General features: G+C 48.9%; 2 long non-coding RNA genes across 2 annotated transcripts in view; both read right to left on the reverse strand.

Moving 5' to 3' along the window:
* The window catches only part of LOC148045732 (uncharacterized), a 32,562-nt gene that overhangs the window by 2,427 nt on the left and 13,405 nt on the right, over positions 1–16,730 (reverse strand). The window lies entirely within an intron of this gene.
* Positions 5,751–9,607, reverse strand: LOC148045733 (uncharacterized). Its single transcript, XR_015696307.1, has 3 exons — positions 9,299–9,607; positions 6,460–6,849; positions 5,751–6,006 (listed from the first exon to the last, which is right to left on the reverse strand). It is a non-coding gene; the product is annotated as an uncharacterized LOC148045733 (long non-coding RNA).

Genomic DNA, 16,730 nt, shown 5'->3' on the forward strand with positions numbered 1-16,730 from the left:
GAGGAAGGAGAGGCCCTTCTAAATAGGACCACATAGAGCCAGGCAGGCCCAGCCACGATTTCCACCACCAATTTAGGTGAACCAGTCTGAACCGGCTGAATACCACCTCTACACCACCCTCCCCAGAGCCAAAGCAGGAGGCAAGGAACTTCTGGGTTCCAAGTTCTCCCCATGTCGAGTTAGGCTGTGCGACTTGTTGCGCGCCGAGTCTCCCCACCCAACCCGGAACCTCTTCAATCCCAAACATACCTTGATACGCTGTAGCCGTTCCCAAAAGTCTGACGGGAATTCTTCAACACTTGGGTTCTGTGGAAGGAGAGGACACTAAGGAAGTCTCCCAACCGGGAGAAAGGCTGCGACTCAGATTAGAGAAAATAAGGACACTATAGCAGCATTCCAGTATTTTGGGGGGGGGGTGCCCCAAAGAAGAGGGGGGAGTCATTGTCCTAAGGACCAGAAGGCAAGATGAGAAGCGACTGATGGAAACTCATCCAGGAGAGAAGCAACCTGGAATTGAGAAGAAACCTCTTACCGGGAGGACAATTATCCGGTGGAACCGCTTGCCACCACTGTCAGGCCTGCAGTTATATCCCTTTTAGGATCTTTGGCCTTCCACACTCTCTCTCTTATTGCCTTATGCTGTTTCCTTAGTGTAGTAGTTGGGAGGGGGGAATAGGAAGGAGTAGGATTGTAGAATGTCATTTTTGTCATTCTTTCCTAGAAGCCCAAGGTCATCTTTTGTCTCTGCACTTTTACACCTGACCGGAACCAGCTGGGTGGAGATGCCAGCGTGGAAGAAGAAGATTGGACCATGTGATGGATTTGTGGGTGTGGGGGACAAGATCACGAACTTTCAACTGGGTAGGAATCCTAGGTAACTTTCAGAATTGGGATTCCACAGATGTGCCAAGATGTCTGACTTATTAAATTGGAACTTTAAGGGTTGTTTTGCCTTGGACCCTGATTTAATTCTGCATGATACTTGGAACGCTAACAACCAGAGGTTGTGGGTGCTCCATCAACGGGAGGTTTGGAAGAAGAGACTGGTCAGTCACTTGCCTGCAATGGTATCGGGTCTCCTGCTTGGGCAGTGGGCTGGACTAGAAGACCTCCAAGATCCCTTCCAGCTCTTTTCTGATGGATGGATTGAGAAGGCAGACGCCAATTAAGAACTGCTTTCCTGGAGAACGGAGGGGAACTTGAGCAGCCCCTGATCTATCTGTCAGCTCTCACTTTAGGATTTCTATCCTACACTCTCAGGCAACAACAGATGCCACCAACACTCTCTCTTTGGTCCATAGCCCAGAGGCCAGGACTATGGAGGGAGGATGAGGAGAGACACGCTTGGGGAATCGAAAGTAGAGACTGCACCTTCTCTCGATGCTGCCTCAGGGTCATCCAGCTGGGAGAAGAAAGAGGGAGTTGCATACCAAGTTGCTGAATAGAGCTGGAAGGCACCTTGGAGCTCATCTAGTGCGACCTCCTGCTCAAGCAGGAGACCCTGACAGAATTACAGAGTTGGAAGGGACCTTGGAGGTCTTCTAGTCCAACCCCCTGCTCATGCAGGTGACCCTTACAAATGGTTGCCCAGTCTCTTCTTAAAAGCCTCCAGTGATGGAGCATCCACAAGTTCTGGTGGCAAGCAGTTCCACTGGTTAATTGTTTTGCCGGTTTGTTTGAAGCGCACTTTATGCTGTTGCAACCACTTTCGCTTCTCAACTTGCCAATGAACTGGGGGGGGGAGAGGAATGGGGGAAATGGAACGTAACCTCCAGACATTAAGAAGTCGAATCCTGAGAACCAAGGACACTTACGCAGGTCTTTCCTAAACCCCAGGGGCATTTTCTCATAACAATACTCTGACCTTTAATTGGACAGTGTGACCTGCGCTAATAGTGGGAGGGGGAATGCTATATTCGAAGTATGTGGATTGCGTGGGAATTAGCCAGAGTTGGTTTGGCTTCCGCCGTGCTGAAATGAGGTACTCAACATAATTTTGCGTTCGGAGATTGTATCATCTCGAGCGGGCTTGCCTGGTTGGGTTCTTCAGTCGGAACCTTGACACATACCTCAAGAGCAGGTCGAGGAGTCGGGAATTCGGCCAAGTCATCTATCAGTCGGCCCTCCAACTGGGGGGAAAACCAGGCGTTAGAAGGCAGAACTTGGGGACAGCCCCTCCCAAGGTGCAAAATGTGTTTGCTCAGCATAAGAAACGCTCAGAGTGGGGAAGAAGATGGAATCCCCCAACCTTTCTGGCCAGGTGGGGGGAGAGGATGCTTCCACACGAGTGGCGGGCAAGCGTGCACAGCTTCATTTGTGTGAGTGATGGACACACACGCATGCCACTCGCGCACCCATGGTTGCACAAATGGAAGCATGTGCTCCCATGCTTGCTTGTAGTTCACACAATTGAGGACACACGTGCTTGCCCGCCACTTCTGCAACCCAGTTACACAGGACTTGGGCCCCGATAGCGAGCTGCGGCCTGGGGATTGGGGAGCGTTAAGCAAAGGAGAGCTAAGGACCATGTAAGATGCAGGGGTCTCCAGAGGTTCACACAGAAGATGCAAAGACTGCCTTTTCGTCATCTGCGATCCAGGAGACAAGGAGATGTGGCTGCAGAATCTGAGGGATTCCGTTAGAATCTGAATTTTGTCCCATACAAAAGGCTTCCTAGGTCAAAAAGGTCAAGCTGTTGGCCGCCGGTTACATTTTTTAACTGCACTGCCGAGCTTTGGTTATGTCAAGCACTGGGGAAACCGAGAGATTCAGTCAGTTCAAATGAGGATCAAGATTTACTGCAAGCTTTAGCTCTCTACAAGAATCTGGCCTACTAATGGTGAAAGGAAATGAGTGGGAGATAAGAATAGAAGGAATTCAAGGCAGGCTGGAATTATCTGTGCAGGGACTCGTAACTGATGACATTTTTGACCCCTCCTTTGGGCTCACCCGGGTCATCTCCTACAGGTTGCACAACTGTTGTGACTTTCATTTTTAACCAATCACTGTAGACACCCTTGCCACAAAATCGCAGGGTTATGGGGAGAAGGGGGTGATTTTGTAAGGCAAAGTCATCCTTTCAGAATTGGGGTACCAGCCGAATTCGACGGTGTTCATCCCATGCAGATTCAATCTGCATTCAATCCCTGTGCCCTAGACTCGATCCCAGGGAATGGATCCTACGCTCCCGAGGCAAACCCCAGCCTCATCGGCGGGATCCAGATTGGTTCTGCTCAGGGGTGGGTTGCTGCTGGTCCCCGCCAGTTCTCGTGAACCGGTTGGTCACCGGACCCAGAATTAAGCCCGCCCTGCCCCCAGCCCTGTATACCCATCCCGGCTAGACGGTATTTTGTCCCTTCTCACTCCCCGTTGCTCAAAAAAGCGACTTCAGGAAGGTCCTTTGCTAGCAGGCATGTTCTAGGATGCCTGCCGCCACCAAAGGACCTTCCCGGAGTTGCTTTTCTGAGCAACATGGGGACAGAAGGGACAAAATACCATCCGTTTTCCCCGCGCTAAAAAAAGCGACTTCGGGAAGGTCCGTTGGTGGCGGCACGCGTCCTAGAACCTGCCTGCTAGCAAAGGACTTCACCGGGCTTCCGTGCAAACTACCGCCAGTAGCCCCGTGCTCAGAAAGCAAGTCCGGGCCCAACCTCATAAAGTGGCGAGGAAAGATCCGCGTTTAAGGCCTGCCATTCGAAGAAGCGGGCGGAGGAAGCAGTCGCTCCTTGTTCCAGGTCAGTTTGGTTGCAGTGCAGGGGTGGGTTTCAGCCTGTCCTAACCGGTACGCTAGAACCCGTTCGTGAAATTGAGCGTATGTTTTAGAACCCCTTCCTCCGGTGGCGGAATGTACCGGAATGCTTGGTTCGCTTCCCCCACCCGACGCGATCTCCTTTCGTTCTCCCTCCGTGTCATTCACTCGTTCGGGCAGCAGAGAACGAAAGGAAATCGCATAGCCGAAGACAAGGGAGCCTGCAGCCTCCTTCATTCAAACATTCAGGCTGCAGGGATGGGGGGCGGCTTTCTCGCACGCTCTTTCTCTGAAGCCGCGCTGAATTCAGCAAACTGGACAACGCGTGCCCTTGGGCTTGTACAGCAGCCGAAGAACAGGAGGCGAGGATTCGGCTGCTGCACAAGCCCACGGGCAGGCGCTGCCCTCTTCTCTCTGATAGCCGCCTGGTTCAAAAGGAGGAGGAGCCCATCCGGGAAGACGAGGAATGCGAGGGGGATCCAGTGGAGAGCCTTCTCCTTTTAAACCAGGCAGCTATCAGAGAGAAGAGGGCCTGTGCGGTTATGCTGCAGCTGAAGATCGCCTGGCTAAAAAGGAGGAAGAGGAGGCTCCGCTGGTCCAAAGCCCATCCACGGGGACAGGGATCCCCCTCGCGTTCTTCGTCTTCCTGGACGGTTTAAGGTTTATTAGCATTTGTATGCCGCCCACTCCCTAGAGACTCTGGGCGGCTTACAGATTATAAACGGGGGGACGTATATAAAAATTAAAAGAAACAAACATTAAAACTATACAACAGCTTAGAGTGGGGCTGGATAAAAATCAACAGCCCCAGGCCTGCCGGAACAGCCAGGTCTTAATCGCTTTGCGGAAGGCCGGAAGAGTAGTAAGGGTCCGGATCTCCACGGGGAGATTGTTCCATAGGTCCGGAGCAGCTACAGAGAAGGCCCTCCCCCGGGGAGTCGCCAACCGACATTGACCGGCAGATGGAACCTGGAGGAGGCCTAATCTGTGTGATCTTATTGGTCTCTGGGAGGTAAATGGCAGGAGGCGGTCTCTCAGATGGGCTCCTCCTCCTTTTTAACCAGGTGGCTATCAGAGAGAGGAGGGCAGTGCAACGGAGGAGCAGAACGGCCTTAATCCTGTCGAGCTGTCCAGTCAAAAAACCTTTTCCTTCTGTAAAAAAAAGGGGGGGATTCCAGAGACACACTGAAGGAGGGAATCCTCAGCCAGGGAACCCTTTGCTCCGTCACAGCAGCCTTTTCAAGCAGGATCAGACTAGCTTGAAAGCCTCCCCTTCTACTTCAGCGGGGAAATTCCAGGCTCCCTCCCGCAGAAAAAGATCCCCTTCACCGAAGCTCGAGAGGGGATCGCTGCCTCTGCCCGGCAGAATCTCCAGAGAGAACTTTGCAATTAGCTGTGGAGTGGCGAGCAGCGGACTTGAGCGTTTGCACGCATTCAGCCAAGGTCCTGCTGAGCCCCGCTACTTTGGACGACCCGATGGATTTTACGATGGATGTGCACCCCCCGGAGGTGTTGAAGAAGGACAGGCAGCTCAGCCTGATCCAGGACGACAGGTGTGACAGCGGCTTACAGAGAGAGAGGGGGGGGGAGAGAGACAGACAGAGACAGGCAGACAGACACACAGACACACAGAGTGGGAAACAGATACACACAGAGGCAGGGAGGAGATACAGAGGGAGAGACAGAGAGAGACAGACGCACAGAGACAGAGACAGACACACAGAGAGAATGACAGAGAGAGACACAGAGGGAGGGAGATAGAGGCAAAGAGCCACACAGAGAGTGAGAGACAAACTGAGAGAGAGAGAGAAAGAAAGAAAGAAAAAGAAAGTGGGAGAGGGAGATGAAAGAAAGATAAAGGGAGAGAGAGAGATGCAAAAGGAAGGAAGAAAGGAGAGAGAGATAAAGAGAGAGAGAGAAAAAAAGAAAGAGAAAGAAAGAAAGAAAGAGAGAGAGAGAGAGAAAGAAAGAAAGAAAGAAAGAAAGAAAGAAAGAAAGAAAGAAAGAAAGAAAGGACTTATGACCACAATTGAGTCCAAAATTTTGGTTACTAAGCAAAAGTGTTGTTAAGTGAGTTTCAGCACATTTTTCAAATTGGCCACGCCTACATGGTCACATGACCGCTGAGCCACTTCCACAAAACAGGCCACACCTACAGAATAGTTGTAAAAAAAATTGAAACCCACCACTGGTTCTACCTTGTCAAGCGGTATTCCAAATGCGATGGAGGAGTAACATCCGTAACGACCACAGCGTCTCTGCAAAAAAGAAAAAACACCCCTCTTTACCAGCCGGCTGGAGAAACTTTTCAGGTTAAGGCAGCCTGTTCCAATCCGGCTGTCTGACTACAATACCCATCATCTCTTCAGACTGAGATTAGCAGAGCCCACTAAACCCATTCCAGATCAGTCCAGGTAGGAAACAACCTCCCTGTCTTCTAGCCCTGATGTTGTTACACAGTTGGGTCATGAAATGTCTACAAGACAACCACCAAGCTCAGAGACCCCCAAGGATCCCACATCCCTCCTCCCCATCCTCCTCCTTCTCCCCTTCCCTCCAAGCACTGATGATGTTCCCTAGTTGGCTTATGAAACGTCTGCAGGGAAACCACTGAGGAAGAGCCCCCTAACCCTAAATCCTAACCCACAAGAAACATCTTCTCAGCTGACCCACCCAGCCGTCCCCGTTAACCACGGGCAGTGTGGACTCACTGGAACGCTGACCGCCGTCTCAACCACCAAAGCCAAGAGGAAGGCTGAGATCAACCAAAGCTTCTTCATGGCCGTCTTTCTCCACAAGATTCGAGGCAGGAGCGCTTGAGTTGAGAGCCCGCCGAGTTGTCTACGCTCCGTCGCTGGACTTTGACTTCTGGTTTCCCGTTAACGGGGTATTGTGGACACATCTGGATTGTTAGCATAAGGCCGAGCAACGGCCTTCAGTCTCTGGCCAATGATTAGCCACTTGGAGGGATGTCCTGCTGGACCCCAAACCTTCAGGTGAAAAGATAATGAGATGTTTGCTTTGGATATCTGCTTCCGTACTTTCTCTGTGACGCACCAAGCTTTGATTCACTTACTACCTTCCTACGTACAATGTTGTTCCTTTTTAGGACAAAGAAGAAGGATCAAAAGAAATGCAAGGAGGAGAGGAATCTTACAGAACCATATAATAACAGCTGGAAGGGACCTCGGAGGTCCTCTAGTCCAACCCCCTGCTCGAGCAGAGACCCTTACAGAATCATAGAAGGGAAGGGCCCTTGGAGGTCTTCTAGTCTGCAAGACCTCCAAGGTCCCTTTCAACTCGCTGAATTCTATGATCTTCTAAGGATCTCCTCCTTGAGCAGGGGGCTGGACTAGAAGACCTCTGAGGTCCCTTCCAACTCTACCCTGAAGTTTGAATTCGATTAAGGCTTCTGACTTTACGGCCATGCCCCTCAGTTGCACTTCTGGCAAACCATGCCACGTCTACAGGACCTCTTCGTAAACTGCGTTATGTTCTTGAAAGTCCTTTTTTTTTTTTGAGGTTCTCCTGAACTTGATCCGATCCTAACCTTCTGGTTTTTGCCACCTTCTCAAGGAAGTCGTGGCTTCTTCAAATATTGGTTTGGCCTTTTGGTTCTCATTCCTGATGAAGATAAGAGTCAACCAAGTTTATTCCTCCGTTCGATGTGTGGCCGCTTCCTTGTCCATCAAACTTCCTTCATTCTCATTTTATAAAACGTGCATCTTCTTAAACCTCCAGTTCCCACAGCTTCAAGAAAAGCTTTCCCCAGTGAGCCCATATACAATGGTTCATTTAGTGACTGTTCCAAGTTGCAACGGCCCAGAAAAAAAGGTGACTTATGACCATTTTTCACAGTTACGACTTACATCCGTTCACTCGCGATCATGTGATTTAAATTCAAATCCTGGGCCACTGGTTCAGTTTTACAACCATTGCTATTTCCCAGGGATCGTGTGATCCTCTCTTGCGACCTTCGGACCAGCACAGTTAAGGGGGGGGGGAGCTCGATTTGCTTAGTGACCGGCTGACTAACTTATCAACTGTGGCGATTCACTTAACAACCGTGGCAAGAAAGGTCGTAAAACGGGGCAAGACTCACCTAATGACATCAAGTTGGGGCTCCATTGTGACCCGTAATCAAGGACTATCTCTACCACAGAGCTCCGAAGCCCCTTCTTCTGTTACTTCACTTGGCCTTGACTTTTTCACAATGATAAACGCTTGGCAACTGACTTGTATTTATGACGGTTGCAGTGACCCGGGGTCACAGGATCAAAATTCATATGCTTGGCAACAGACTCATACTTATGACGGTTGAAGTGTCCCCAGGTCACTCAATCCTTCCGGCAAACAAACTCAGTGAGGAAACCAGATTTTCTTAAGAACTGTGTTTCAGCTTAATGGCTGCAGTGATTTGTTTAACAACGGGGGCAGGAATGGGGGTAAAAGAATGCAAAATGCACTGAGCAAGTGTCTTGCTTAGTAGCAGAAATGTTGGGCTCAATTCTGGTCATAAGTCAAGGAATAGCTGCATACCTGTATGCAGCCATTGGGACAGGATTTTTAGGTTGCTAAACTCAGCTGTACCTAATTTTACGTCCTCTTTTGCCACAGTTGTTAAGTGAACCCCACTGCCATTAAGCAGCTAGGTGGGCAGTAAAAGAAGTGCAAAATATAAATAATTATAAATAAAATGAAACGAGAGGCATTTTTTTCTTACAATAGATAAACATTGTACAGGCTGGGCAAGGCCTGATAGCAATCCTGCCCCAACTTGAACATTTAAGCCAAACTGACCTTTAACTTCATTGGTCGATAAAGGTTTAGTCTACTAACGGTCAAGTGGAGTATGATAAAGCAAAGCCAGAACTGAAATTTGCGACTGGCAAATCCCTGGGTGGAACATTCCCGTCTTAGGCACATCCCATCATTGCTCCCTCCACCCCACTCCATTGTCCAATCATGTTCAAAGAAGATGTTTTTTGGAACGGCCGTTCTGAGTGCAGGCTGTCTTGTGCCTCCATTCCTTTCCTGGGGAAAACGGCCTTGAAGCGCAGTCTCTGAGAGGCAGACTTAGGTTGGTTACTTTCAGTTTCCCCCACTAAGCATTCTCTCTCTTTTTCATTCCCTCCTCCTTTCTTCTTCCTTCCCCCCTCTCCTTCTTTTTCCTTCCTTGCTCTCTTCCCATCTTTTTCTTTGTCTTTCTTCTTTCCCTTTCTCCTTCTTCCATGCTCAAATGCAAAAGGGGAAACGTTTCTCCTTTGGTTTTGCTTTCAGATTGTTTTTGCTAGCCCTCGGCCAGTTGAAAACAGAGGAAGGAAAACCAGCGTCTTTTTCCTCTTCCTCCTCCTGCTCCTCCTCCTCTTCCTCCTCTCCGCAAACCCCACTCCCATCTAGCCCTGATGCTGTTCCCTAGTTGGGTCATGAAACATCTGCAGGGAAACCACTGAGGAAGAGCCCCCTAACCCTAAATCCTAACCCACAAGAAACGTCTTCTAAACTGACCCACCCAGCCGACCCCGTTAACCACGGGCAGTGTGGACTCACTGGAACGCTGACCGCCGTCTCAACCACCAAAGCCAAGAGGAAGGCCGAGATCAACCAAAGCTTCTTCATGGCCGTCTTTGTCCACAAGATTCGAGGCAGGATCGCTTGAGTTGAGAACCCGCCGAGTTGTCTATGCTCCGTGGCTGGACTTTGACTTCTGGTTTCCCGTTAACGGGGTATTGTGGACACATCTGGATTGTTAGCATAAGGCCGAGCAATGGCCTTCAGTCTCTGGCCAATGATTAGCCACTTGGAGGGATGTCCTGCTGGACCCCAAACCTTCAGGTGAAGAGATAATGAGATGTTTGCTTTGGATATCTGCTTCCGTACTTTCTCACTGACGCACCAAGCCTTGATTCACTTACTACTTTCCTACCTACAATGTTGCTCCTTTTGAGGACAAAGAAGAAGGATCAGAGAAATGCAAGGGAGGAGAGGAACCTTAGAGAACCATATCATAACAGCTGGAAGGGACCTCAGAGGTCCTCTAGTCCAACCCCCTGCTCGAGCAGAGACCCTTACAGAATCATAGAAGGGAAGGGCCCTTGGAGGTCTTCTAGTCTGGGTTGTTGAGTGAGTTTCTCACCACCATTATTAAGTGAATCACCACAATTATTAAAGTTAGACACATGGTCATTAAGTGAATCTGGCTTCCCTGTTGATTTTGCTCATCGGAAGGTCGCAAAATGGGATCGTGGAACTCCGGGACGCTGCGACCATCATAAATGCGAGTCGGTTGCCAAGTATCTCAGTTTTGATCACACGGCCACAGAGATGCCACAATGGTCGTAAGTGTGAAAAAAGGTCATAAGTCAGTTTTTTCAGGGCCGTTGTAACTTTAAATGGTCACTAAGTGAACCATCGTAAGTTGAGGGCTGCCTGTATGAGGATCACAGATAGTCCTTGACAATTGAGACAGTTGTTAAGTGAGTTTTGCCTCCTTTTGCAATCTTTCTTGCCATGGTTTAATGCAACACAAGTGCTTGGCCAAGATTAAGCCCAGCATTGTTGATTTATAGGTAGTCCTCGACTTACAATAATTCATTTAGTGACTGTTTGAAGTTACAGCAGCCCTGAAAAAAGGGACGTAGGACCAGTTTCCACACTTACGACCGTTGCAGCAGTGAAAGCAAACCATGGTTTAAGGCGACACAAGAGCTTGGCCTAAATTAAGCCCTGCATTATTGATTGACAGCTGGTCCTCGAGTTATAACGGTTCATTTACTGACCATTGGAAGTTGCAATGGCACTGAAAAAAGTCCCTTATGACTGTTTTTCACACTTAAAAACATTGCGAAAATCCCCCCCCTGGTGAAGTAATCAAAATTTGGATTCTTGCCAACAGACATATTTATGACGGTTATAGCCGTCATAGCCAGGGGTCGCGCGAGCCCGTTTGGCGACTGTCTGATGAGCAAAGTCCCCAGGGGAAGCCTGAAAGCTTTCACCTGTTTGCCCGCTGTGGGGTGGGTCATTGATGTTGTGTCCTGGCCAGCAGATGGCGCTGTGCAAGGCGCCTCTGATTGGCCAGGACGTGCCTGCCTCTTGGTGGGAGAAACCCTGTACTCCCATTGGTTCCCCGTCTGACAGCTGGCTGTATAAATAGCTGTCAGGCGGGGGTTTTCGTTGCCTGTTACTTGACTAAGTTTCTGTTGAATAAACCATTTCGTTGTTAGTAGACCGGTCTCCTCAGTCATTACTTCAGACTACAAAAATTGGAGTCTGAGAATGCACCAGGAAGGGGGGGGAGTCCATTGGCACTGGCTTCTTTACCTGGCGGGGGCCGCCTTCTTCTCCTGTGGAGGACTCTGGGGGACCAAAGGAAGGGGGAGGAGATGCTCACAGGGTCCTACCAGGATTTGAGGGCCGGAGAGCCGCCATTCCCAAACCACAGTGAGAGGACCCGAGTGGAGGTATATGAAAATAAGAGCAAACCCCTCACCCTTTTAGCACTGAGATGTTAGCTATTTGGGTCACAAGATGTCTGCAAGAAAACCACCATGCTAAGAGCGCCCCAAGGACCCCTTCAGTCCAAGAACTGCCAACTTTGGAGTCCAGCTACCCATCCCTGATGCCCTGTTCCACCGCAAAATCCACGCCCTACCAGTTCTCCAGGTTGCCACCCTCCGAAGACCCGTGGGAGGAGCAGCGTTGCCCCCATAGCGCCCAGCGCCACTCACCATGGTCTTCAAATATACTTTTTTATTTTCATTTTCATAACAAACAATCACATGTATACTATTACATAGCCAGTATCCTATTGTATTAAATAGCAATTACATCAGTTCTTCTTGCCATCAACACCCAAAAATATAAAAACCCATTATTAGCTCTTCTGCTCTCCATACACCTCTTTCTTCTACCTCTCTCCTACCTCCTTTCTTCCCTCCATCATCCTTTCCTACTCTACTTCCCCTTCCTTTCTCCTCTCTCTACATTCCACTCCTCCTTATCCTCCTCATCTTCCCCCCTTACCCTCTCTCCTATCCCTCTCTTCCCGTCTTTCGTCTCCCTTTGGTTTCCTCTCATTGTGATTTGTGATTTGTGATTTTATTGAGATTTGTAGGCCGCCCTTTTCCCTGAGGGGACTCAGGGCGGCTCACACAAAATCGGGGAAGGGGAAATACAGACAATAACAAAGACACATATAATAAAAACAGTAACCAACATGCATTCATCATTCGGGGGGGGGCAACTATCTTCATCCCCAGGCCTGACGGGCTAGCCAGTTCTTCAAGGCTGTGCGGAAGGCCTGGACGGTGGTGAGGGTACGAATCTCCACGGGGAGTTCGTTCCAAAGGGTCGGGGCGACTACTGAGAAGGCCCTCCTCCTTGTAGTTGCCAGCCGACACTGGCTGGCCGATGGAATACGGAGGAGGCCCAATCTGTGTGATCTTATTGGTCGCAGGGAGGTAATTGGCAGAAGGCGGTCTCTCAAGTATCCAGATCCACTACCATGTAGGGCTTTATGGGTGATTAACAGCACCTTGAAGCGCATCCGGAAGTCGACAGGTAGCCAGCGCAGCTCGCGGAGGATAGGTGTAATGTGGGTGAACCGCGGTGCACCCACTATCGCTCGCGCGGCTGCGTTCTGCACTAGCTGAAGACGCCGGATGCTCTTCAAGGGCAGCCCCATGTAGAGCACATTGCAGTATTCCAGCCTAGAGGTCACGAGGGCCCGAGTGACTGTTGTGAGTGCCTCCCGATTCAGGTAGGGTCGCAACTGGCGCACCAGGCGTACCTGGGCGAATGCCCCCCTAGCCACAGCCGTCAAATGGTGGTCGAATGATAGCTGTGGATCTAGGAGGACTCCCAAGTTGCGGACCCTCTCTGAGGGGTATAGAGTTTGGCCCCCCAGCCTGAGAGATGGAATATTGGTGGAATCCTTGGGAGGGAAACACAACAGCCACTCGGTCTTTTCTGGGTTGAGCACAAGCTTGTTAGCCCTCATCCAGTCCATAACCGCCTCCAGACCCCGGCTCATCACGTCTGCCGCTTCATTGAGTTGGCACGGGGCGGACAGATACAGTTGAGTATCGTCCGCATATTGATGGTATCTAATCCCGTGCCTGCGGATGATCTCTCCCAGCGGTTTCATGTAGATGTTGAATAGTAGGGGGGATAAGACCGAGCCCTGAGGCACCCCATATGTTAGGGGCCTAGGGGACGATCTCTGCCCCCCCACTAACACCGACTGCGACCTGTCCGAGAGGTAGGAAGAGAACCACCGCAACACGGTGCCTCCCACCCCCACCTCCCGCAGTCGTCGCAGAAGGATACCATGGTCGATGGTATCGAAAGCCGCTGAGAGGTCAAGGAGAACCAGGATGGAGGAATGTCCTCCATCTCTGGCTCTCCATAGATCATCAGTCAATGCGACCAAAGCGGTTTCAGTGCTGTAACCGGGTCTGAAGCCTGACTGGAAGGGGTCGAGATAGTTTGTTTCCTCCAAGGACCGCTGGAGCTGAAAGGCCACCACCTTCTCAACAACCTTCCCAAGAAAGGGAAGGTTGGAGACTGGACGATAGTTATTAAGGACAGCTGGATCCAAAGATGGCTTCTTTAGGAGGGGTCTCACCACCGCCGCCTTCAGTGCGGCGGGGAAGTTCCCCTCCCGAAGAGAGGCGGTCACGACCGCCTGGATCCAGCCTCGTGTCACCTCACTGCTGCTGGTAACCAGCCATGAGGGACACGGGTCCAGTACGCAGGTGGAGGCACTCACAGCCCTCATGGCCTTGTCCACATCCCCGGGGGTAACATCCTGAAACTCAACCCAGAGGTGTTCCATCTGATCCTCTTGTGCCTCGGCTGGAACTGCAGGGGTGGAGTCCAAGTCCGACCGAAACCGAGCAATTTTGTCCGCTAAGAATTGGGCATAATCCTCAGCTCTGCCCTGTAAGGGTTCCCCCGCCTCCCTTTTATTTAATAGGGAGCGGGTTATCTTAAACAGGGCGGCTGGGCGGGACTCAGCGGACGCAACCAAGGTGGCTATATGGGATCTTTTCGCTGCCCTAAGCGCTCTGGTGTATTCCTCTCATTGGTGTATTTCCGCTTCTGAGCAAACTCCAATCTATGTTGATGGTATTTATACTTCCATAACAATATACTTAACATATCCTAGTTTTAAAGAAAAAATAAGAGAAGACAGTATACATGTGCAATCATATTACATTAAAATCTAACACCCCTCATCAAAACTCCCTCCCTCACCCTTTACATTGAGCTTAGCTCCTCCTTGCTAAGCTAACTTTAAACAATTTATATCATTCCTGATCTTAATCATAAGCTATCTGGAATTTCCTAGTCCCGTATTTATTTTTTATAGAATCAATGCATTTTTCCCCGTCTCGTTTATCCATATTTATTTTGTATATAATCAATCCATTTTTTCCAGTCTCACTTATATCTCTCGTTTAAGTGATGTTTAAGATATGCAGATATTTTAGCCATCTCGGCTGAATTTGTGACTTTCAGTGTCCATTAATGAATTATAGGCAAGTCTTCCTTCCTCCAGTATTGCGCCACCAACAATCTAACTGCAGTTATTAAGTGCAAAATCAAATTAATCTCTACAGCTGCACAATCAGTAATTATACCTAACAAAAATAACTGAGGAGTAAACTTTAAAAGTTTAAAAAAAACATTTTGCATCATCCTAATTTCATCTTCCAGTCCTGTTCACTTTCCCCCTTGTTTACGTCTATGTAATCTATTTAGATTTATCAAAGCTCCTCTCATATACGCTTTACTTGCATCCCATACAATTTCCATAGATGTACCCTTATTCATATTGAAAACAAAGTATTCTGCTAACAATCTTTTACATTCGCTGGTATATTTCTCATGTCTAAATAAATTTTCATTCAATCTCCAAGACCTTCTTGCTTGCGTCACCCCTCCCAACTCCATCCAAACTAGATTATGATCTGATAAAACTCTGGCAGATATCTTTATCTTCTTCACCCTAGAAAACAAATCATTGGGAATTAGTAGATTGTTGTTTTTTTAATTGTTGATCCATTCGTCTGGTAATCACACGGTTTTGTCTTTGTTCCTTGGCTCCTTGTACTTCTGAGGGAGAAAGATGATCCATCCTTGTTGATAGTTGTGTAGTTTGCTGTCTATCTTCTCCTTCTTGTTCTCTTTCTCTAGGTCCAAGTGGGGCGGGATGTCCGGCCTTCAGGATATTATGGTAAAAGTTTCGAGCTTCCCATACTGATTTAAGATGGTATCTTTGCCCCTCAAAGATGAATGTTAGCCCAACTGGTGCCTCCCATCTGAACTGTAGCTGACGATTTTTAAGCTCTTCAACTAAAAAAGCATAGTCTTTCCTGGATCTTAGCATTTGAGGTGGTATCTCTTTCAGAACAGTCACTTCCTGACCCCCAATTTGAAGCTTGGTTTTATAGAACTCTTGCAATATCATATTCCTCATGTCTCTTGTAGTAAAGTAAATCACAATGTCCTTAATGATGCCAATACTAATTTGGTATCGAAAATCGACGTGGTGCAACAAAAAGTTGGAAATGCTGAAAAAGAAATTATTATGTTACAGTATAGACAAATGGAGTCTGCACTAAGAATAAGCGGTTTATGTGAAAACAATCAGGAGAATTTGAAACATATTTTTTTCAGAAGCTTTCGATAGTCTGTTGGGAAGGCCAGGGGGAAATTTTGATTGGCAAATTGATAAGGTTTATCGCTCCCTGCTGGCGAAACACTCACCACTGTCTTCATCAGCCATCGGCTCAGAGCTGAGAGGCTACCCAACCGGTAAGGTCTCCATCGCTTCTGTTGGTACTGGGTGGTCCGGATTATTCGGACGGTTGCCCTGCTGCCCTCACCATCGCCGCCCTGCAGGATGGAGAGGTCATAGAGAGGACTTGGCTGTTTTACAATGGCCCCCTCCCTCCGCCAGGGTCAAATTCAGCCCTTTATTGTCTGGCAGACACTTCCATCAGAACAGAACTGGAAGGGACCTCGGAGGTCTTCTAGTCCAACCCCTGCTCGAACAGGAGACCTTTACAGAATTAGAGAATAATAGACTTGGAAGGGACCTTTGAGGTCTTCCAGTCCAACCTCTGCTCGAGCAGGAGATTTTTACAGAATTAGAGAATAATAGATCTGAAAGGGACCTTGGAGGTCTTCTAGTCCAACTCCTGCTCGAATTACAGAATTATAGAATAATAGAGTTGGAAAGAACCTTGTCATCTAGTCCAGCCCACAGCTTATGCAGGAAACTCTTAGAGAATTGGAAGAGCTGAAAGGGACCTTGGAGGTCTTCTAGTCCAACCCCTGCTTGAATTACAGAATTACAGAATAATAGAGTTTGAAAGAACCTTGAGGTCATCTAGTCCAACCCACAGCTCATGCGGGAAACCCTTACAGAATTGGAAGAGCTGAAAGGGACCTTGGAGGTCTTCTAGTCTGACCCCTGCTCAAGCAGGAGACCCTTACAGAATGACAGAGGGACCTTGGACGTCATTTAGCTCACCCCCCCCCCCCCGATTGAGCAGGACACCTTATACCATTCCAGACAAATGATTACTCAGTCTCTTCTTGAAAACCTTCAGTGTTGCAACACCTGCAACTTCTGGTGGCAAGCTGTTCCACTGGTGAATGGTCCTCCCTGTTCGGAAATTCCTCTAATTCCAGGTTGCTTCTCTCCTTAATGAGTTTCCATCCATTGCTTCTTCTACCTTCTAGTGCTTTGGAGAATGACCCCCTATTCTCTGTGAAAGCCCCTCGAGTGTGGGGCTTCACCTCAAATATGGTCAACATGATCTCTTATATCTAGAAAGCGGGTTTGGTTTCTTCATTTGGTTTTATCTCCAGACCTAAAGGTGGACCATTTCAGATACCAGATGTGGAGAAGCCCTCAATATACTCAGAAGGGATTATGGCGAGAGGGAGAGAGAGGGAGGGAGGGAGG

This window comes from Thamnophis sirtalis, unplaced genomic scaffold (assembly GCF_051295495.1).
Source record: "Thamnophis sirtalis isolate CommonGarterSnake01/CBP01778 unplaced genomic scaffold, rThaSir2_p1.2 scaffold_4, whole genome shotgun sequence".
Taxonomy (NCBI): domain Eukaryota; kingdom Metazoa; phylum Chordata; class Lepidosauria; order Squamata; family Natricidae; genus Thamnophis; species Thamnophis sirtalis.